Source organism: Pristis pectinata, chromosome 2 (assembly GCF_009764475.1).
Source record: "Pristis pectinata isolate sPriPec2 chromosome 2, sPriPec2.1.pri, whole genome shotgun sequence".
Lineage (NCBI taxonomy): Eukaryota > Metazoa > Chordata > Chondrichthyes > Rhinopristiformes > Pristidae > Pristis > Pristis pectinata.
Window position 1 is genome coordinate 16242353 of NC_067406.1, and position 23654 is coordinate 16266006.

A 23654-nucleotide genomic window follows, 5' to 3' on the forward strand; every position below is an offset into this window, starting at 1 on the left:
GTCCAGCTGAGGAACCAACAAGAGAACACTAAGTTATTTGAAGTGTAATGCTGAGATGGCATTTTTCAAGGAATCTGTTATTTCCAACATATTCCACACATTGTTAGATAATGTCCAATTGGTCATCATGGCAGGGATCTTAAAACCAAGTCACACTTCAAAATATTTTCCCCAGATTGTGCAAAGACATCCCTTCCCCCATCTTTCCATATACCAATGTCTGGGAGCGGATGTTTCATCCAGTTGTTGCTGGTTCATAATTCTGATCCATTGAACAATGCCAAGTCTAAAAGAATAGCATCAGCTCCCAGTCAGTGAAAGTCTCTCACTAGGGGATGATGACAGATCATGGATGCATTACTGTGAGGCAAGCAATCAGTACATCATCCTTGTGCTGTGTTTCAATAAGAACCACTTTCCAAGTCCTTCCTTCCACAGTCCAAGAGGTTATATCCACCAATAGCTTAATGGAAATTCCAAAAGATCAGAATTATAAACCAATGGAATTCAGTAAAGTGATTATCAAAGATCCAGTAACTAAACTCTCCAATCACTTGGCAGAAGAAACTGACATTAGCGTATCTATGCAAAGAATTGTAAGGCTTTCGGGGGTATCGAGGGAACTTATGTACAAGTCTAGAGATTCCCACAGATAAGGTGGTAAAAGCATATGGGACACTTGCATTCATCAGCCAGGGCAGGAGAGTATAAGAGCTGGGAAGTTATGGTTCAGGTTTTTAAAACATTGTTCTGATGAGGGAGCTTAATGTTTCTCTTTCCACAGATGCTGCCTGACTTACTGAGTTTTTCCAGCATTTCAAATTTCCAGCATCTACAGTTTTTTGATTTTCAGTTTGTGGTTTTATAAAACATTGGTTAGGCCACAACTGAAGTACTGTGTGCAGTTCTGATTGCCACACTATAGGACGTGACTGCAAGAGAGGATGCAGACGTGATTCACCAGGATATTGCCCAAGATGAAGTGTTTCAGTTATGAGGAAAGACTGGATAAGCTGGGTTTGTTTTCATTAAAGCAGAGGAGGGAGGACCCGATACAAAATTATGAGAGACATACGTAGGATAGAATGGAGGAAACTCTTCCCCGTATCATACATATATCTATCTATCTATCTATATCTAAAACTAGAGGGCATACGTTCAGGGTAAGGGTTAAGAAGTTGGGGGGGGGGGTGGGTGGAATATGAGGAAGTGGGGGGGTGGTGGGAATATGAGGAAGAACCTTTTCACCTAGAGGAAGGTTGAAAGATGAAACACACTGCCAAGTAATCTCTAAATTTAAAATTGCCAAAGCACAGAAGGCTATGGACCAAGTGCTAGTAAATGAGAATACAGATGGGTAGTCAATGGCCAGCATAGAAATGGTAAGCTAAAGGACTCATTTCTGTGCTGTTTGACTATGATTATATGACTCATTTACTCACAACAGAAACAATAGCTGGATGAAACAAAATACTCAAAATATCCCTTTGGAGTTATGGATTAGTAAAGTGAACAATTTGAAAGTTGATAAGTCATAAGGAGGGTTGGAAGATGGTGAGCTACCTATATACATATTAAAAATAAGGAAATGTGTAGATATGCTGGACACCCTCACCTCAATCAATAAGGAACAGATGCTTCAAATAATTAGTATACAGAGTATTGGCAAAGTGGGTGAGGGAAGCCCAGCTGCTTCACATTTGCCAATAAAGTACTTGCTTTCACTTGGAAGTCTTCACAGATTGCTTAATATAGGTGCTCAATGAGTAAAAAGCTGTTCTATAAATAGCCACAGGCATTCATTGTGGAATCTATTTTCATTAATTAATTTTATTGCAGTGATGACAAAGAAGCACATTCATAGCATGGCCTTAGCAAAACTTAAAATGAAATAGAAAATTCTGGAAATACTCAGTAGGCCAGGAGGAATCTTGTGGAGAGAGAGAAACAGAGTTTACATATCAAGTTATTAGTCTTCATCATAAATAGGAGAAGTTAAATATGAAAAAGGCTTCAACTTGTGGATAAAAAAGGGAAGTGGAAAGGTAGAGTGAACACATTAGTGAATACCTAAAAGGTAGAACATCAATACCCTTGTCCAACAAAAACTTCATTCATCTTGTTTCTCAATTTCCTTTTCACCTTCAAGTCTCAGCAACTTTTTGTGGGACAGTTCCAGGACCTTTTGAGTAAAATAACGTCAGACAGCATCACTGACAACAACACATCCCTTCCCGATGAGCTCAATGCATTCTACGCATGTTTTGAACAGAATTGACACCAGCTGCGCCAACAGCCTCCAAAGCACTTGTACCCTCAGTCACCTTTGCAGACATCAGATCAGCCTTCCGAAGAGTGAACCCACAGTGTCTAGCCCAGGTGGATTTCCCAGCCACATCCTTGGATCATGTATGGATTTGCAGAAATTTTTACTCTCTCCTTACTCCAATGCGAGGTTCCCACCTGCTTTAAGACTACTATCATTCCGGTGCCAATGAAAAATAAGGTAATGTATCTTAATGACTATTGACTGGTGGCTCCGACATCCACCATGAAATGCTTCAAGAGACTGATCATGGCACACATCAGCTCCAGCCTCCCAGACAACCTTAACCCACTGCAATTCGCCTACCACCGAAACAAATCCATGGCAGATGCCATCTCTCTGGCCCTACACTAATCTCTGGAGTAGCTGGGTAACAAAGACACTACGTCAGACTTATTTATTGACTACAGTTATGCCTTTTATACCGTAATTCCAAACAAACTCATCTCCAAATTCCTAGACTGAGGACTTAGCACCTCACTTTGCAAATGGATCCTCAACTTCCAAACCAACAGACCGCAATCAGTAAGGATAGGCAGCAATACCTCTGCCACGATCATCTCAGCACTGGTGCCCTGCAAGGCTGTGTCCTCAACCCCCAACTTTACTCTATTTACGCACATGACTGTGTGGCCAATCTGCTCCAACTCCATCCACAAGTTTGCAGATGACATCACCATACTAGGCCAGATCTCAAATAATTGTGAGATGGATACAGGAAGAAGATAGAGAGCCTAGTAGCATGGTGTCAGAACAACAACCTTTCGCTCAATGTCAGCAAAATAAAAGAGCTGGTCATTGACTTCAGGAAGTGGGGCAGAGCACGTGCCCCTGTATGTATCCATGGTGCTGAGGTGGAGGTGGTTGAGAGCTGCAATTTCCTAGGTGTAAACATCACCAATAGCTTGTCCCTGTCCAACTATGTCCAAAAAAAGCACACCAGTGCCTCTATTTCCTCAGGAGGCTAAGGAAATTTGGCATGTTCCCATTGACCCTCACCAATTTTATACATTCTCCTATCCAGAAGCATCACAGCTTGGTATGGCAACTGTTCTGCCCAAGAGTGCAAAAAATTGCAAAGTTGTGAACACATCTCAGTCCATCACGAAAACCAGCCTCCCCTCCATGGACTGTTTGTACTTCACCTCCTCAGAAAAGCTGCCAGCATAATCCCACCCACCCCAGATATTCTCTCTCCTCTCCCCCCCCCCCCATCAAGCAGAAGATACAAAAGCTTGAAAACACACACTACCAGGTCTAAGGACAGCTTATAAGACTCTTGAATGGACCTCTTATGTTAAAGATGAACTCTTGACCTCACAATCTACTTCATCAGGCCCTTGCACCTTATTGTCTACCTGCACTGCACTCTCTGTAACTGTATCCATCTCACTACATTCTCCATTCTGTTATTCCCTTTCCCTTGTATTACCTGAAAGTACTTATGTTTTGAAATGACCTGTATGAATGGCTTGCAAAACTAAGTTTTTCCACTGTATCTTGGTACAAGTGACAATAAAAAACCAATACCAGTATCACTCTTGCTACTCTATCAAATCTTCTGGCCACATTAAACACCACATTTAGTTCTCTTCTGAACAACTCTCAAGGGAATAGTCTATGGAAGTTGTCCTACATTAACTCTTTGTACCCAGATATCATTCCAGGTTACATTATCGCTTCAATCTGCTAGATCTCAATACAAAACCCCAGTTATATAAATAAATTAAAGCCTCAGGATATGCAGATCAATTAATTCAGTTTGATTTAGTGACCAAAGTGATTCCCTGAGATTCATTAGTCACCACCATTCATTTAACTTAATGGATCTGAGAAATGTTTAATATCTGCAGACAATGGTCGATATATTGAACAACTAATTTTCATTTCTCTTCCAGTTTCAAAGGATCTTCTCATAATCCAATCATTTTTTCTCTTCTTCCTGGAGTGAAGATACTTTACTGTCAGATAAGATCTGCCCAACTCCCAGAGGGCAAAATGCTGATGTACATAAAGTAAGTGAGGTGATGTTACAGTCTTAAGAATTTGAATATTAGTTGGATGTGCAGCTTTTGCTGATACATTAAACTTTTAAAATTCACTGTATAAGGAGAAATGCAATGAGTAATTGATTTTGCACTTAAGTAGATCAAATGCAAATGTAATACGACCAATTTGTTTGTTTTACCAACACCTTTCATCCATTTGTCTTCCCAACTTGTGAATAAAAACTGCCCTCTCCATTTTCCATCTAAAATGATATTCACCAGTGCCCAATGATGCAACCGAGCACTAAGTACCCAAAACCTTGCCCTGTGTTCAGCAATGAATGATAACAATGGATGACAAAAAAAAAAAATGATAAATGCTTATCCCTAGGTGCCTTTGGAATGCTTTAGTGGCAAATGCCTTGTTACAAGGGGCTTGCCATCATGAGTATTTATATACTGTCTCCACCTCCTCCACCAAAACTTTCAATGCCATATCAGAAGATCTTGGAGTCCACTAATTCCCATATCCTGCGATTATTTTAAACTCAGATTGTCTGCAATAAATTCTGTCACTGCTGTAACCACAATGTAAATTCTGTTCAAGAGTACTGATGCTTTAAGTAGCACACACTACTAGCCAGTCTCAAGGACAGAGGGAGAGCAAAAAACAGAAGTACCAGCTTGTTAGCCTAATGTCACTAGCAAGGAAAATGCTGGTATCAAAAAATGAATGATGTAACAACATAACATGGAAAGAAGAATACGATTGAGAAGAGTCAGCGTCAAGTTATGAAAGGAAAATCATGTTTTACTAATCTGCTGGAGTTCTTTGACGATGTGATTAGTTGAACAGATATGGGGGAAATCAGATGATGTGGCATTATCGAAGAAAGGATGCAGTTGCCACAGTGGAAGTGCAGCAATAATTCACTAGACTGGTTCCAGTGATGGTAGATTTGGTGTAGGAGGGGAAACTGAGTAGAGTAAGTTGTACCCTCTGGAGTTTTGAAGAATGAGAGGGGATTTAATTGAAATTTACAAAAATTCTTGGAGGCTTGACAGGCTGGATGCAGGGAGGATGTTTTCCCTGATTGAATATCGAGAACCAGGGTCATGGTTTCAGAATAAATGGTAGACTCTTTAGGACTGAGGATGAGTGGCATACTTTATCCCAGAGGGCTGTGGATGCTCTGTTGTTGATTTCATTTGTAACAGAGATTGATAGATTTCTGGATATTAAAGGATTATGGGGATATTGCAGGAAAATGGTGCTGAGATAGAAGGTCAGACATGATCTTGATGACTGGCAGAACAGGCTCTAAGAGGCAGATAGGAGGAGGGGTAGGCTATTTCTTATGTACAATTGCATGCCAACTGAGGTCTGTAAATATTGAACAGCATTTCACAATTGAACAACACAATGAACACCAATTGCATTCGATCACGTAAATTACCAGGTAGCATGGAAACGAGTCAAGAATTAATCATTCAATGTGATCCAATTTGGCCAACCATATCCACAATATCAACTGTACTACCTGTATCAAATCCTCTTGTTACTTCAAGAATGCTAAAAGTATCTGAATATTGGTACACCTGAAAATAAGTAAACTGACAGGAGAGAAAATATAAACAATTGCAGACCATTAAACTATTACTAATTAAAATATTGAGACAAATACTTTGAGGCATAGCAATTATGTGTGCTTTTAAGAGTAAAATACTACTATAACTAACAAACATTATTACTTCAGTGTGTGATTCATATCTTGAAGATTAATTTTGTGGTACCTTTATACAGAATGCATTTTTAGCATTTTGGGAGAGGTTGAAGTAATGACAAGTGTTGTACAATCAGCTCAATGGAAATTTGGTTTCTACATGAAATGTTTCCATAATGCTGAATCAGATAATTTCAATAAAATAATGCTTTCACCACAAATATTTACTTGAATCTGAGGTGAGGGCAGGTGGCTGCTTAGAAGTCAAGATATTTGAATTATATAGCATCAATGAACCCCAAATAAAATTGAAGTCAGTGGGAATTGGGCAGAGAGTTCTTGACAGTCGCTAGTGGGGTTGCACAGAGCTCCATACTCAGTCCTTCGTGTTTTGTAGTATAATGTAAGGATTTAGATTGAGGTATAGAGGGCATGAAGTAGTTTGCAGATAAAAAAAATTTAGCTGTCAACCAGGAAGTGAGGAGGAAACTTTTAGACTTCAGGAAGATATAGATGGCCTGGTTACTTAGACAGAAAAAGCAGTGAATGGAATATAATCCAGAGAAATGCAAGATAATATATTTGGGGAGGAATGAGATACATTCAAAAATGGGCTGGTACATGGCAAGTGGTATCTGCATTATACGACATCCTTGTCATGTAATGGCATATGCAGCACTGAGTCTCCTACCAACTGTCTTTTTCGCCATCCTGTCTACCTGCGATGCCAATTTCAATTATTTATGCACTTGTACTCCAAGGTCCCTCTGTTCCATTACACTCCCTATGCCTTACCATTCATAGTACAAATCCTACACTGGTTTGACTTTCCAAAATGCATCACCTCACACTTATCTGTATTGAAATCCATTTGCCACTCCTCGGCCCACTTCCCTAACTGATCAAGATCCCCCATAATCTACGATAACCTTCTTCACTATCAACACCACCTCCTAATTTCACGTCATCCGCAAATTCACTGATCAAGCCTTGTGCATTTGAATAATGAAAATAATGAATAACAAGGGTCCCAACGTGGATCCGTGAACAGTACTAGTCACTGGCCTCCATTCTGAGAAACAACCCTCAGCCTCTTATCTCCAAGCAAATTTTGAATCCACCTGACATACTTTCCCTGGATTCCATGAGACCTAACCTTCCAGAGAAGCCTACCATGTGGGACCTTGTCGAAAGCCTTGCTAAAGTCCAAGTAGACAACATCCACTGCCCTACCCTCATCTACTTTTTCAAAAATCTCTAAAAGATTCATCAAGCACTACTTTCCATGCAAAGCCATGCTGACTCCTCCTAATCGGACTTTGTCTATCCACATGCTGGTAGATCCTGTCCCTCAGAATTCCCTCCAGTAACCTCCCCACCACGGATATCAGGCTGGCCTGTAGTTCCCTAGCTTGTCCTTGCTACCCTTCTTAAACAAAACAACATCAGACACCTTCCAGTCTTCAGGAACTTCACCAGTGGCTAACAGTAAAGTAAATATCTCCACAAGGGCCTCTGCAATTTCTTCTCCCACAAGGTTAAAGAATGCACTTGGTCAGGCCCTGGTGATTTATCCACCTTAATGCACTATAAGGCTGCAAATACCTCCTTCCTGGTAATACGAATTTCCTCCAAAACACCTCCACTAGTTTTCCTCATCTCTTGAGCAACCATGTCTTTCTCCTCAGTAAACAGAGAGGAGAAATATTTGTTAAAAATCACACCCATCTCCTATGGCTCGAGGCATAGGTGGCCCTGCTGATCTCTAAGGGGACCTACTCTCTCCCTAGCCATCTTTTTACTCTTTATATAGCTATACAACCTCTTAGGATTTTCCTTAACCTTACCTGCCAGACCCGTCTCACACCCTCTCTTTGCCATCCTGATTTCCCTCTATCCTTAATCTTTTTATAGTCATCAAGGGATTCACTTGTTCCCAACCTCCTAAACCCAATGTATGCTTGCTTCTTTTTCTTGACCAGAGCCTCAGTATCCCTCGTTTGCCAAGATTCCCTCAACTTGCCTGGTTTACCCTTCACCCCAACAGGAACATGCTGCTCCTGGCCTTTTGATATCACACTCTTCAAAGCCTCCCACTTGCTATTTGTTCCTTTCCCTTCAATCAACCTCTGCTAGATCTTGCCTTCTTCCCCCAAAATTAGCCCTGCTCTGGTTTAGGACCCTATCCTGTGGACCTGTCCTATCTTTTTCCATCGCTATCTTAAAATTAATAGAATTATGGTCACTGGAGCCAAAGCACTCTATTCACAGAGAACAGAGGAGGCTCTGAAGGGATATGAGTAGCCAGAGTTCAAATTAAATAGCAAACCTACAAAGGTAATAATCTCTGGGTTACAACTTTAGTCACGAGCCAAGTGAAATTAGGTAAATTATTTCAAATAATTAAGTGGCTGCATCAAATATTGGTGCAAGAGAGATGGATTTCAATTCGTGGGGCAAAAGCACCAGTGCAAGGTTAAAAAGCATGTAATAGGCAAATCTACAGCTGCTGCAATAGTAAACAATTTTTCTAAACATAAAAATTTATTCATCATACACTCTCCCCAGTTTTAAGATCATGGTCATTGAACCAAAACATTAACTGTTTTCTCTTTCCACAGGTGCTGAGTGACTGGCTGAATACTTCCAGCACTTGTTTTGTTTAAAGGCAACGTTTCTATTGGACTTGGTTTCACAAGAATACCAACAAATTGTGTAAGTAGGGCTTCAGATAATCTTTAAACCAAATCGTCAAGGTGGGGGGGATAAACAGGCTGGTAGTGTGGAAAAGCACATGAAGAGTCGGTTCTGGTGAGGGGAAGTTTAGGAAAGTTAAATAGAAACAACAAAGTCAGTGCAAAAATAGGATTCAAGCAGTAAAAACAAACTATCTTAGCTCAGAAAATCAAGTGGTAGTAATTGTTTAGGTGATGCTAAGAAACAGCATGGGGCAAAAAAAAAATATCGGTGGCAGTTGCTTATAGAACCTCAAACGATAATGGCAATGCAGGACATAATTTATATTATGAGGTTAAAGATGCATGTAACAAGGGTAACAGAAGAATTACAGGGGACTTAAATGGTACACATAGATTGGAGCAACCAAATTAGCAGTAATATGAACAGGAAGATGAATCCATGGAGTGCATGAGTGATGGTTTTCCTCGATCAATATGTTGAGAAAACAAACTTTGTTAGATCAAGTATTGCTTAATGAAAAAGGTGTTAAATGACGATCTACTAGTTAAGGGGCCTTTATCGTACTGTGAACACTGTTCCCTCGAGTTTTATATAAAAGCTGAAAAGGATTTAGTTCAATCTGAAACCAGGGTGTTAAAAGTGAATAAAGTAAATTATGAAGGCATAAGATTTGATCAGACTATCATAGATTGGGAAACTACATTAAAAGGCATGACAGCAAACAAGAACTAATTCATAATATACAAGCAATATATATCCCTTGAAGGCACTGAAACCCACACAAGTGGTTTAGCCGTGGCTATCATGGGAAGTTAATGATAGTATTAGATCAAAGGAAGAGGCTTATAATTTTGCCAAAAATCAGCAAGCCTGAGGATTGAGAAAATTTCAGAATTTAAAGAAAGACCAAAGCAATGATAAGGGGGTAGTAGTATACCATAAAACACTACCAAGTAAGATTACCATAAAACTTAAAAATGGATTCCAAGAGCTTCTATAGATAGAACCATAAAACACTACAGCACAGAAAACAGGCCATTCAGCCCTTGCCGAAACTTTATTCCACTAGTCCCATTGATCTGCACCCAGTCCATAACCCTCCAGACCTCTCCCATCCACGTATCTATCCAATTTATTCTTAAAACAAGAGTGAGCCCGCATTTACCACGTCAGATGGCAGCTCATTCCACACGCCCACCACTCTGAGTGAAGAAGTCCCCCCTGATGTTCCCCTTAAATCATTCCCCTTTCACCCTAAAGCCGTGTCCTCTTGTACTTATCTCTCCTAACCTAGGTGGAAAGAGCCTACTCACGTTTACTCTGTCTATACCCCTCATAATTTTGTAAACCTCTATCAAATCTCCCCTCATTCTTCTGCATTCCAAGGAATAAAGTCCTAACCTGTTCAATCTTTCCCTGTTACTCAACTCTTGAAGACCTGGAAACATTCTAGTAAATCTTCTCTGCACTCTTTCAATCTTACTGATATCCTTCCTATAGTTAGGTGACCAGAACTGCACACAATATGCAAAAAAGATAAACCAAAATTAATTTAGGTCCCTCACATTCTGAGGGTGGATAAATTATATTGGGGAATAAGGAAAATGCAGAGAAATTGCCTTCACAGAAGGCAAAGAAAGCCTCCAAAAATCGTGAAATACAAGTGCGAACATGGAGTTCAAAATCATTACGAGTAAAAATGTAGCTTTGGATAAATTAATGCAAGTGAAAGGCAATGATTCCTCAAAATGTAATAACCTGCATCCTATGATTTTGAAGGAAGTGGCTATGGAGACAGTGGTTTCACTCGTTGTCATCTTCCAAAATTGCATTTCTCTCATAGACTAGAAAGCAGCAAATGGAACCATAGTAACAAAGATGGGAGGCAGAACTAGGAGAACTACAGACCTGTTAAGCCTGAAATCAGTAGCAAGGAAAATGCTGAAATCTAGTATTAAAGCAGTGAAGGAGTATTTGGAAAATAATATGATGGGACAGAATCAACATAAATTTATGAAAGCAAAATCACATTTGACAAATCTATTAGAGCTTTTGGAGATTATAATGAGCAGAATAGGCAAGGATTATTCAGTTGATGTGGCATATTTGGACTTTCAAGCGGCCTTTCATGAGGTGCCACACAAGACATTAAATAAACTACATTAGGGTGCTGGGGTAATATACAGACATGGACTGAGGATTGGTTAATGGACAGAAAACAGGAGGAGGAGTAAATGGATCATTTTTCAGCTTGGAAGGCCATGTACAAATGGGATGCTGCAGTGATTGGTGCTGAAAGCCCAGATGTTTAAAATCTAGATCAATGACTTGGATGAGGAAATCTTGCATAATAAAACATTATGTTGAAGATACAAAGCTGGATGGAAGTACTGACTGTGATGAAGATGCAGAAAGGCTTCAGGGCGAAGAGATAGATCGTGAATGGACAAGATCAGAGCAGACGGAATATAGTGTGGAAATATGCAAGGTCATCCAACGTGGCAGAGAAAAATCAGAAACACGGCATTTTATTATTTCTAACAGGGAATGACAGGGTTAATGTGGGGATGATGTTTCCCCTGGGTGGGGTGTCTAATCCTCTTAAGCCAGTCTCAACATGAAGGGTCAGCCGTTCAGGACCAAGATGAGAAGAAATGTCTTCACCCAGAGGAAGTGAATCTTTGGAACTGCTTACCCAGGAGAGCTATAGGAGATCAATCATGGAGTATATTCAAGTCAGAAATTGATTTTTAGACATCAAGAAAATCAAATATTATGGGTCTTAGTCTCAGGAAGATGGCAGGAAGGTAAAACTATTATCATATTCAATGGGAGAGCTAGTACAAGGGAGCAAACAGCCTACAGCAATTTATGATGTTCTCTGTAGTTTTAAAGGAACAGACTTGGAGATGGAGTGGCCCAAACTGAATTTGCAGTTTTTGTTCACTCATCAGCTGCTAGCTGGAATCATCTAAAGTAAAGCTTAGTTATCTGGTTCCAAATAACATTAAACTTGGATTGATTCCTTGGGACTTGTGGGTTACAAGCATATTTTTTCAGTATCCATGTAGTTTCTCAAAGTTTGAAGATACTCTGCGTCTCAGAATTTTCGATGACATTATTACTACTATCCCAGTGGCCCAGAAATTGGATTGATCTTTTTCTATTCAGCTATAAGAAAAGGGCATCAGCCCTTAAAAGATGTTGGCCCACCTAACCAATCCCACCACCTCCCACCTCCCCCCCAACACACAGCAGCATCATCACATTATGGCTGCAATGGAGAGGAGGAGATCTCCAGGACATTTAAAAGAAAAAGGTACATTAAGTGCTTACAAAATGATATAGAATCACAGAATCATACAGCATAGAAACATTTCCTTTTAGTCAACGTTATCCATGCCAACCGTAATGCCTGTGCTAATCTCATTTACCTGCATTAGACCAGTACCTCTGTATGCCTTTCCTATCAAAGTATCTATCCAAAATCCTCTTAAGCATAATTGTATCTACCTCTACCACCTCCTATAGCAGCTCATTCCAGATAACTACTCTACATGTAGAAAAACTCGCCCCTCAGATCCTCTTTAAATTGCTTCTCTCTCACCTTGAAGCTACACCAATCCCATTTGCCCAAGTTTGGCCCATATCCCTCTAAACATTTCCAACCTATGTACCTGTCCAAATGTCTTTTAAACCTTGTAATTGCACCAATAAGAATCACGTCCTCTGACAGTTCATCCCATATACCCACCACCCATGTGAAAAACTTGCCCTTCCAGTCCCCTTTAAATCTTTCCTCTCGCACCTTAAACCTATGCCCTCCAGTTTTAGGCCCTTTACCTGATAAAAAGACTATCTACCCTATCTCAGCCCCTCATAATTCTATAAGTCTCAAGAACATCACCCCTCAGCCTCCTCTGCTCCAGAGAAAACAATCCCAGCCTATTCAATCTATTCTTACAATTCAAGCCCTCCAATCGAGGCAACATCCCTGTGAATCTTTATTGCAGCCTCCCTTGCTTACTCTCATCTTTCCTATAGTGTGGTGACCAGAACTGCACACAGTACTTCAAGTGTGGCCTAGCCAACAATTTGTACAACTGTACCATGACGTCAACTCTTATTTTGACCAATGAAGGCAAGCATACCACATGCCTTCTTCACCATGCTGTATTGCCACTTTCATAGAACACTACAGCACAGTACAGGACCTTTGGCCCACAATGTTGTGCCGACATTTTATCCTGCTCGAAGATCTATCTAACCCTTCCCTCCCACATAGCCCTCCATTTCTCTATCATTCAAGAGTCTATCGAAGAGTCTCTTAAATGTCCCTAACGTATCTGCCCCCACAACCTCTGCAGGCAGTGCGTTCCACGCACCCACCGTGTAAAAAAAAAACTTACCCCTGACATCCCCCTTATGCCTTCCTCCAATCACCTTTCAGAGAACAATATACTTGTAAGCCAAAATCTTACCTTCACAGTGAATGGCAGGGCCCTGGGGAGGATGTGCTAGCCTGGTTTAACTTCCTAAAGTACCTCAGTTTGCATTTGCCCAAGCTAAATTCCATCAGCCATTCCCTTGCCAAGTTGATCACACTGTAACCTTAATTAACTTATCAATGCCCCTCACAATTTTATAAACTTCTACAAGGTCACTCCTCCACCTCTTACATTCCAATACCCAATCTCTCTTTATAACAATGGCCCATCTTCTTCTGCACTCTATTGTTACCACATCTTTCCTATAGTGAGGTGACCAGAACACAATACTCCAAGTGCGGTCCAACCAAGATTTTGCACATCTGCAACGCAACACAAGCATACCAAATGCCCCTTTCATGACCCCTATTCACCTGTGTTGCCATTTGCAGTAAGCTATGGACCTGCACCTCAAGGTCTCGTGTTCATCAACACTAAGGTCCCTCCATTTACCCCATACCTGCTACCAGAATTTGACCTTCCAAAGTGCAGTACCTCACTTGTCCAGATTAAATTCCATCTGCCACAGCTCCACTCAACTTTATAGCTGATCTTTGTCTCACCGTATTCTTAGACCACATTCTTCACTATCTGCAACTCCACTAATTTGTATTGTCAGCAATCTTACTAATCAGACCACTTACATTCTCATCCACATCTGGATTGGAGAGCATGTCTTATGAGGATAGGCTGAGTGAGTTAGGGCTTTTCTCTTTGGAGAGGAGGATGAGAGGTCACTTGATAAAGGTGTACAAGATAAGAGGAATAGATCAAGTGCAGAGTCAGAGACTTTTTCCCAGGGTGAAAATGGCTAACACAAGAGGGCATAATTTTAAGGTGATTGGAGGAAGGTATAAGAGGGCTGTCAGAGGCAAGTTTTTTTTATTTTTTTTAAAAAAAGACACAGAACGGTGGGTGCATGGAATGCACTGCCAGCAGAGCTTGTGGGGGCAGATACATTACAGACATTTAAGAGACTCTTAGATAGCCACATGGATGATAGTGAAATGGGAGGGAAGGGTTAGATAAATATTAGAGCAGAATAAAATGTCAGCACAACATTGTGGGCCAAAGGGCCTGTACTGTGCTGTAGTGGTCTATGTTCAAGTCATTTATATACATCAAAACAACAAAGGTCCCAACACAACCACTGCAGTATACCACTTATACAGACTTCCAGTTGGAAAAATGCCCATCTACCACTATCCTCTGACCCCTGTGACCAAGCCAATTTTGGATCCAGTTTGCCAACATCCCTCGGATCCCATGTGCCTTACCTTCTGGACCAGCCTACCATGTGGGACCAAATATGCAACAACCTCCATTAGCGCCCCAGCAATCTCCTCACTACTCCTAGCATACTGGGATAGATCACATCAGGCTCTGGGGATTTATCCACTCAAATGTAGACTAAAGATCAGATCAGATCTCTTTATTAGTCACACGTACATCGAAACACAGTGATTTGGGGGGCAGCCCGCAAGTGTCGCCACGCTTCTGGTGCCAACATAGCATGCCCATAACTTCCTAACCTGTACGTTCTAACACTTGCCCCTTCCTGATGTGGATATGCTCCAGAATATCAGCGTACCCCTTCCTTAATTCCCTAGCCTCCATATCTTTCTCCTGGTGAATACTGATAAGTAGTATTCATTTAGGACCTTGTTCATAATCCCCTGACTCCACACATACATCCCCCCTTTGGTCCCTGAGGAAAAATACTCTTTTCTTGGCTACCCTCTTGATTCAAATATAAAAGGTTTTAGAATTCTCCTTAATCCTAGTTGCAAATGAAAGAGGTCTGTGTGCCAAAGTACCCCACCAATGCCTCCATGAGGGGGGTGAGGGGTGGGGGCATCTGCCATGAGGCATCTTGATCCTTGTGGGCAGAGGAGGCATTGAGGGGTCAAACCAATTCATGAGCAGAAACTAAACAAGAATCACCATCATTAATAATGTTTCACTGGGATTACATCCCTTTTGATTTGATCAACTGTATAAACCTTCATTATGGTGCTGCAGTAGCATGCATTGTAATACTATTCTTGCTCAAAATAGCATCAACTGCTGGAAGAACTCAACGGGTGGAGTAGCATCTGTGGAGGCAAAGGGATAGTCAATGTTTTGGAGGCACCTCCAAGAGTATTTCGGCATTTGTTTATACCAGATGTCTTTGCAGGATAACAAGCAGGACCCCGTCTCCCTATTACTAGGGTATGACACTAAGCAGGAAGAGCATAATGAGTTGCAGCAGGAGATGAAGCAAAAAGGGAAAAATAGAGGGAGAAGAGCACCATTATTATGGAGACCACAGTATATACTTGCACCTGACACCATACAGCAACACCTCAAAAGATGTGCACTGTGACTGATACATGTGACTGGTGTATATACACCATGCAACAACAGGTTGCAATCTGAGAATAAAGATAGGGAATATGGCATGGGGATTTTCTGGAGGTTCACACATTCATTCTACCCCAGAGGACCAATATTGGGATGTATTCACAACAAAGGTGATGAAAATACTCAAAATGACTTGTCTGTTATCATGGCTGCCTGGACAATTGCAGGTGAAGACAAGGAACATGAGGAAATCTATTTCCACACTTTCCCAGGTGGTTGTACAGAGCCAGGAGACCATGACCTCCACTCTGGAGTTGATGTACATTTTTTTGTGAGGGCCAATCAACAATTCCATCTCACAATACCTACTGATGCAAGTAACAACCTCTTTGGAAATACAGACCAACTCCTCAAAGATTTTTGCGCTTCTCTACAGTCTCATGCTGATCCAACGAGAAATCCAGTCTCTGCCATATGGCACAGCTTGAAACTCCTCATGAATAGCAATATGCCCCAGGTAGAAGCCTGATGTCATCACTAGACAGAGAGAATCCACTAATGAGCAAACCAAATATCCTAATTGAACAGCAAAACTTTATTTGTGAGCAGATTACTAATCTCAATCCTACAGCGATGCAACCCAGAAGCAGTTTGCAGATCTCCAAAAAGCAAAAGGGATAATGCTAGCTATTCTCCAAGAATGTTGATGCCGAAGAGCACAATGCTATTCCAAATAACTGGAGAAATGTCATGCATAAGTAGATCACTCTTATTCAAGCAGCGAAATGCATGCAATTCTTTCTTCTTATTCCCCATTAATACAATTGTTCATCACAAGCAGACTCCTGCTCAGAATGCACAGAAAGGATTGAAATCAACAGGGTCCAAACACCTGGGATTCAGATGACATCCACGTCAGTCTCAGATGTGGAGGTCAGCAGATTGTTTACCATCATCCTGAGAGGTCATTTGTTAGCCAAGTAGATGCAAGTTACAATCCCTTCTCAATGTCATTAATTTAGCTCCCACCATGGCTTCTGAAGCAACACGTTCCCATGGCTAACCATCCCAGACTGCTTCTTCAATTGGCTGGTATCAACAGTCTAAGGCTGGCTCATCTAGGCCAAGAGTTTCTCTTCAGGAGCTTCTCTTATGTCTACAAGGGCTTCTGTGCATACTGGAAAGAAAAGCAATTACTTCCAGCAACTAGAAATGGCACTGCAATGTAGTACTAGGCCATCAAATCTCACCTACAACATTCTATTAATTTTTGCTTTTAATTCATGACTTTCTGTTCAGGTATTGTTTAATATCACCTTGTTAAAACAATTTTCAAGCCACAAACAATATTGAAATGCATTCTCATTTAAAACATATGTCATTCTTCAGTGTGCATGGAGAAATGAGTGTGGTCTGGGAGCTACCGGCATTGCTATATATCCTGTGATGGCTCATTCAGTAGGATTGCTAATGTCATGCATTTTAGGTCAACATGTTCAACGTCAAATTTAACCAATGTGGAATACTTTGCAAATAAAATGTATTGCCTCAGCGCAATGCAGCAAAAGAATATGAAGCAATTTGACTGTTGCCATGTGATTCTGGAAATGAACATATACAGCCTCCCCCATCTGCCCATCACCACTCCCTCCCTCCACCTCATGTGGTTCCACCTATCACCTACCAGCCTTTGTCTCACCCTCCATTTCATTTCTCCATAATGACTTTCTTTCCTCTACACTCTTAATCCTATTGGAAGTCTTAACCTGAAATGTTGACCACTCCAGGATATAACAACAATTGGGGTTACATCCAAATTGTCATGGATAGAATAATATGATACTTCTTCAGTTCTTTACCACCTCACATTTTGCAATGGTCAATTGGTTCAATAGCTTAGAGTGAGCCTTACTTGGAGTTCCAGGAGAGACTTCTCATTGCCATGTAATGTCAAGACATCTCCCGACCCATTACATTCTAATCTGATCAACATATTGTTATGTGCTTACTCTCAGCTATATTCTCTGCAATAGGCAATATCCACTAACAATGCTGATTAGCAGGCCAAAGCATAAAAGCTCTCAGCCACTTAACACTTGCAGAATGGAGCTCCTCTGAGAAAAGTTTATTTTGTGTGAAGGTCAGTGCATTCAGCAGGGCATTGTTCATCAGGCTCTTTAAAGGTACAAGCCACTTAAAGAATAGCAGCAGGGATTAATACATTGAAACATTTAAGAAAAAACCTGCATGACTAGTAATCTATTTTTCCACGTTCTCGGCTTCACTGGCAAGGTCAGCATTTATTGCCCCCCAACTGCTCTGGAATGAGATGGTGGCAAGTTGCCTTCTTGAACTACTGCAGTCCTTCTAGTGAAGATACTCCTATAGTATTGTAGGGAAGGGAGTGCCAGGATATAGACCCAAGGATGAAGGAATAGCAATACACTTCCAACTCTGGATACAATTCGATTTAGAGGGAAAGTTATAAGTGATGTTGCACCTAAGCACCTGCTGCCCTTTTCCTTCTCAGTAGTGGAAGTCACAGATTTTAGAGGTGCCATTGTATCTACTTGCCTAGGCTACTTCAGTATACTTTGTACATTAGCCCACACTAGCAGTGTGCACAATGGTGGAGGGGATTAATTTTTGGGTGTTCAATAGGATACCAATTAAGTGACCTGCATTTTCCTTGTTGGTATTGGGCTTCTTGAGAGTTGGTGGAGCTGCACTCATCCTGGCAAGTGGAGAGCATTCTATCATGCTCCTGACATGCCTCGTAGATGGTGCAAAAGCTTTGGTGTGACAGGAGGCAAGTCATTCGCCTCAACTGCTGATGGGGTCCTGCAGCCACAGTATTTATGTGCTAGTCCTGTTGAGCTTCTGGTCTATCTCATGGCATTCTGCTCTTTAGTTCACATGTAGTCCTGTGTTGCAGCTTCACTGGGTTGGCACCTCATTTTTTGGTGAACCTGCAAAACAGAAAGGGAGGAATATTATGCATCATCTGGGCTCTCTTGGCTACTTATTGATGTATATTGATGGCAATTAATGGAGCATGGAGACAGTCAAGGGATTTGCATTGGAACCATGATTGGGAAAATCCTCTCTCATTGTTTTCTTTCAAGACACAGCCTCCCTCCCTCAGTCACTATAGTCTGTAGCAATCTGCATAACCTGGCAAATGGAAGATTGCCGGGTACCCGAGGAAAAGCAGCAAGACGACAGAACCAGCAGGTGTAAGAGTAAGATGAAGAAGATCCGAGGGGGGAAATGTGCTTGTTCAAGATCAGGAGCTCAATCTTCCAGTTCAGTATTAAAAGCAATTGAAGTTGTTAAAGTGAAATAAAACTTATACATGAACAGAGATTGGTTGATCCAACTTGCAACATTCATGTTTGTGTTGGTGCTCCAATGTGATCACTGTTGATTGCTATAGTCCACCAATTTGTTCTGTTCTCCCTAGTTACCAGAGAAATAGCATTAGCCCTAAATGGACAACCTCTTCAGTTTGCCTGTACACTTCACATTTATCTGCATGCGTGTGTATGCATTAACATGTGGTGGTCTGAGAAACTTTTGAAGATGCTAAAAATAAAATTGAGAACCCCTAGTCTAGCATCTTTAAGTGGATAAATATTCAGTCCCAAATGAAATATACCCTAAGTTCTTAAATGAAGCATGGAGGAAATATTATCAATTCTGACTAATATTTCCTAATACTCCATGGCTATAGCTATGACACCAAATGACTAGAAAACAACTAATGTAGTACTATTGCTTAAAAGAAAGGAATTGTGATAAACAATGTAACTACAGACCAATTAGCAAGGTATGAGAATTGCACAAATTACAGGAAAAAGTTCCAAGACCAGCATAAACAAGCATTCAGATAAATACAAGTTAATCAAGGTCAGTTAGTTTGAATTCTATTTTTGAGATGTCTGACTACTTGAGAACAGGTGTCGAGGGTAGTCTGTACGGATTTTTGGACAGAGTTCCATGTGGCAGATTGGGTGACTGTTTTGCAGAACACTCTTCAGTCTGCAAAAGCATGCAGAGTTTCCAATTGTTTGTCACATTAATTCCCCATCTTACTCAAACCTCTCTATCCTTAGCCTTCTATACTATTCCAATGAAGCTCAAAGCAAGCTCAAGAACAATTTCCCATTTTCCCACATGGCACACTGCATAATTCAACAACCAACAGCAAATTCAACAATTTCAGATTATCAGCTATTCCAACCTTGTATCTCACATTACCCACTTTCAGGCTAATTTCATCTCTCCTAGCATTTCAGATTTCATTCATCTCCTCCTACTTACGGCTCTTTCTACTTAGCTTTTGCTATTCACTGGCATTTACCACCCTCTTCAGTCAGCATTCACAACACATGTCAATTAACTGCTCCTGGTCTCCACACAACTATAGACCTTCCCTTCAGCTTTCCTCGACCCTTTCTCTGCAACTTAAAGTGTGTTTTATTTCATGAGGACTAAGAAAAATAAGAAAAGTCATTTCTCTCCACCAATGCTATAGTCACAGAGTTATACAGCACAAAAGCAGGCCCTTTGGCCCAACTCATCCATGCTGACCAATATTTCTACTTGAGGTTGTCCCATTTCCCCGTGTTTCACCCATATCCCTCTAAACCTTTCCTATCCATGCACTTGTTCATATGTCTTTTAAACATTGTAATTGGACCTGCCTCTACCACTTCCTGTCAGCTCATTCCATATACCTACCATTTTGTGAGAAAAAGTTGTCCTTCAGATCCCCTTTAAATCTTTCCCTTCTCACCTTAAACCTATGCCCTCTAGCTTTAGACTCACCTACCCCGGGAAAAATACCATTCACCTTATCTATGCCCCTTGTGATTTTATGAACCTCTATAAAGTAACTCCTCAGCCTGCTACACTCCAGGGAATAAAAGTCCCAGCTTATCCAATCTCTCCTTATGGCTCAAGCTCTCCAGTCCCTGTAACATCCTCATTAATCTTTTCTGCACTCTTTCCAACTGAAAGGCATCCTTCCTATACTCATTCAACCACACATTGATAAGACCACAACCACAGTGTGGTCTTATCAATGTCTTGTACATGCGTGCCAAATGCCTTCTTCACCACTTTGTCTACCTGTGTCTGTCAAAAATCCACATCAGCTCCCCTCGTCAACACTTGTAGCTGGCCTAATGAGTATTTCCAGTATTTTCTATTAATAGATAAATTCAAGTTGCTGTTGATTTTCAGTTACATTCATCAATTTGCATTGTCACCTTGCAAAGGAAACAGATATTTCTCCTCAACACCACATTCTTAAGGACCCTATGGTTCAAGGTGGTTTATAGCAGAATTTGTTTGGTAATATGCTAATGAGTTTGGACATAAGCTTAAGAAAAAAAATATTTATGGCTCATTCTTTCTCTACTTAAATCACCGATTGTGCCCATATCACAGGTTCATGTTGAATCATTGAAGGATCTAGCCATTTTGCCTCAGAATGCTCCTTTTAGTTGGACCTGAAGGGTCCCGCCATTTTGCCTTGCAATCTTTTTTTCAGTTGGACCATTACACACTACCTGCCCCTCACAGAATACTTTATCCAGAAGAACACCTTTGACCACAAATGAATTTGGCAGTGGTTTGCACAAAACAGAGTCGTGCACGTTAACATACCAGATGACCTATCCTGGCCCCAGCACATAGATGTAATCACAAGGAAGGCGCGCTAGCATCTTTGATTTCTTAAAAGGTTAAAGAGATTTGGCTTGCCACCAAACACTCAACAGTGCATCTATAAAAGTTTGTTAGAAAGTATCCTAACTGGTTGCATCATGGTCTGGTATGGCAACCTGAATGCACAGGAATGCAAGAAGCTGCAGAGAGTAGTGGACTTCGCCCAATACGTCACAGGCATATCCCTGCCCACCAGCAGTAGTATCTACAGGAGGCACTGCCTCAAGAAGGCAAAGATCCCCACCATCTGGGCTATGCCATCTTTTCACAGCTACTATCAAGCAGGAGTTACAAAAGCCCAAGTCCCACACCACCAGGTTCAAGAACAGCTACTTCCCTTCAACTATTCGGTTCTTCAACCAACCTGCACACCTTAATCACTACGATACTGTGATCACTTTGAACTAAAATGGACTTTGTGTTTTTTTCATTATAATTGTGTTCTTTCTTGTAAAAATTGTGTATAATTCATGTTTAATTTACATTTTTCTTGTGAATGCTGCTTATATGATGTTACGTGCCTGTGATGCTGCTGCTGTTTTTCATTGTCATTTGCACAAATACACGTACACACAGGTGCAAACTCAACTTTGACGAAAAGGAGATGGTGGATCATCAAACAGACCGTCAAGTCATTCCGCAGAATGCCTTAAAGATTTCAATCACTTGTTTGATTGGTGGTCAGAAAGACCCTCTCATCAAGATATTTTATGCTTCGTTGGAATATTGACCACACTGTGCACTTCTCTAATGACTAGACTGGAAGTGAGACCATTGCCTATCTCCTTCTATAATGCACTTTTGCTAGGAAGGTCTGGGAAGAGATGCAGAAGTATTTGACAAGCTTTTATCCCAAATAGCTGCAAAATACAGTTCTGTCTGCTACACAAGGATGCACACCAAGACAAATATTAACTGGTGTTAGGAAAATATCAACTCAGTCATAAACACCTTCTGGTGTGCCCAAAACTCCCTAGTATTCCAGTGCAAGGTGTTGTTCACAACAGAGTTGGGGGCCCTATTGCCAATGAGGATAATTTGTTGAAATCCAAGTTAAAATCCCAGGAATTATGTGTTTCAGGATTTCACATAAATGATTACCTAATATTAGCATGTCTTCATCGTTTATGGGAGCAATATGAAATACAATGAAAATGTTGATGTGAATATTCTGTATTATGTGTATAATGTTATGAATAATTAATATTTGGGAATAAGAAAAATCTTGGTATTTCACTACAAAAATTTGCATTCTGATGGAACTTCCTCAATTCCGGAAGAGGGAAACTATTCAAAAGCCAACAATTTAGTGCAGTAGGTTTTGAATGATACTGTCCAGGGTGCTAAATTAGAAGTAACAAGTCATGTAATGCACACATGAAATTAGAAAAAGGGACAAAAGAACTAATTGAATGGATTAAAAATATGGCATGTGGGAATTCAATTGGCTACAACAGAAAATTACTCAGAACATGTTCATAATACACAACTCTGAGCTATAGGTGAGAAAGTGAATTTGGATATCATTTTGCACAAATCAGAATATGTAAAAATATAATTTAGAGTCAAGCGTAATACTGCATGGAAGCAGGCCCTCTGCATGAAGAAATTGCCCCTCAGGTCCCTTGTAAATTTTTCCCCTCTCACCTTGTATCTATTCCCTTTCCCTGGGGAAAAAGACTGTATACATTCACCCTATCTATGCCCTTCATGATCTTATAAATCTCCACAAGATATTAGTATATTATTGTCACTTGTACTGAGGTACAGTGAAAAGCTTGCCTTACAAACAGATTGTACAGGTCAATTCATTACACAGTGCAGTTACACTGAGTCAGTACAGAGTGCATTGATGTAGTACAAGTAAACAATAACAGTACAGAGTAAAGTATCACAGCTACAGAGAAAGTGCAGTGCAATAAGGTGTGAGGTCACAACAAGGTGGATCGTGAGGTCAGAGTCCATCTCATCGTATAAGGGAACTGCTCAATAGTCTTATCATAGTGGGGTAGATGCTGTCCTTAAGTCTGGTGGAACATGCCTTCAGGCTCCTGTATCTTCTACCCAATGGAAGAGAGAAGAGAGAATGTCCTGGGTGGGTGGGGTCTTTGATTATGCTGGCTGCTTCACCAAGACAGCAAGAGGTAAAGATAGAGTCCAAGGAGGGGAGGCTGGTGTCCATAATGTGCTGGGCTGTGTCCACAACTCTCTGCAGTTTCTTGCGGTCCTGGGCAGAGCAGTTGCCCTACCAAGCTGTGATACATCCAGATAGGATGCTTTCTATGGTGCATCTGTAAAAGCTGGTGAGAGTCAAAGGGGACAAACCAAATTTCTTTAGCCTCCTGAGGAA

The 23654-nt window shown here is 40.8% G+C and overlaps 1 protein-coding gene across 3 annotated transcripts in view; it reads right to left on the reverse strand.

The window, feature by feature from the left end:
* The window catches only part of ctnna2 (catenin (cadherin-associated protein), alpha 2), a 1078855-nt gene that overhangs the window by 1022803 nt on the left and 32398 nt on the right, over positions 1-23654 (reverse strand). The gene's annotated exons all lie outside the window — the stretch shown is intronic.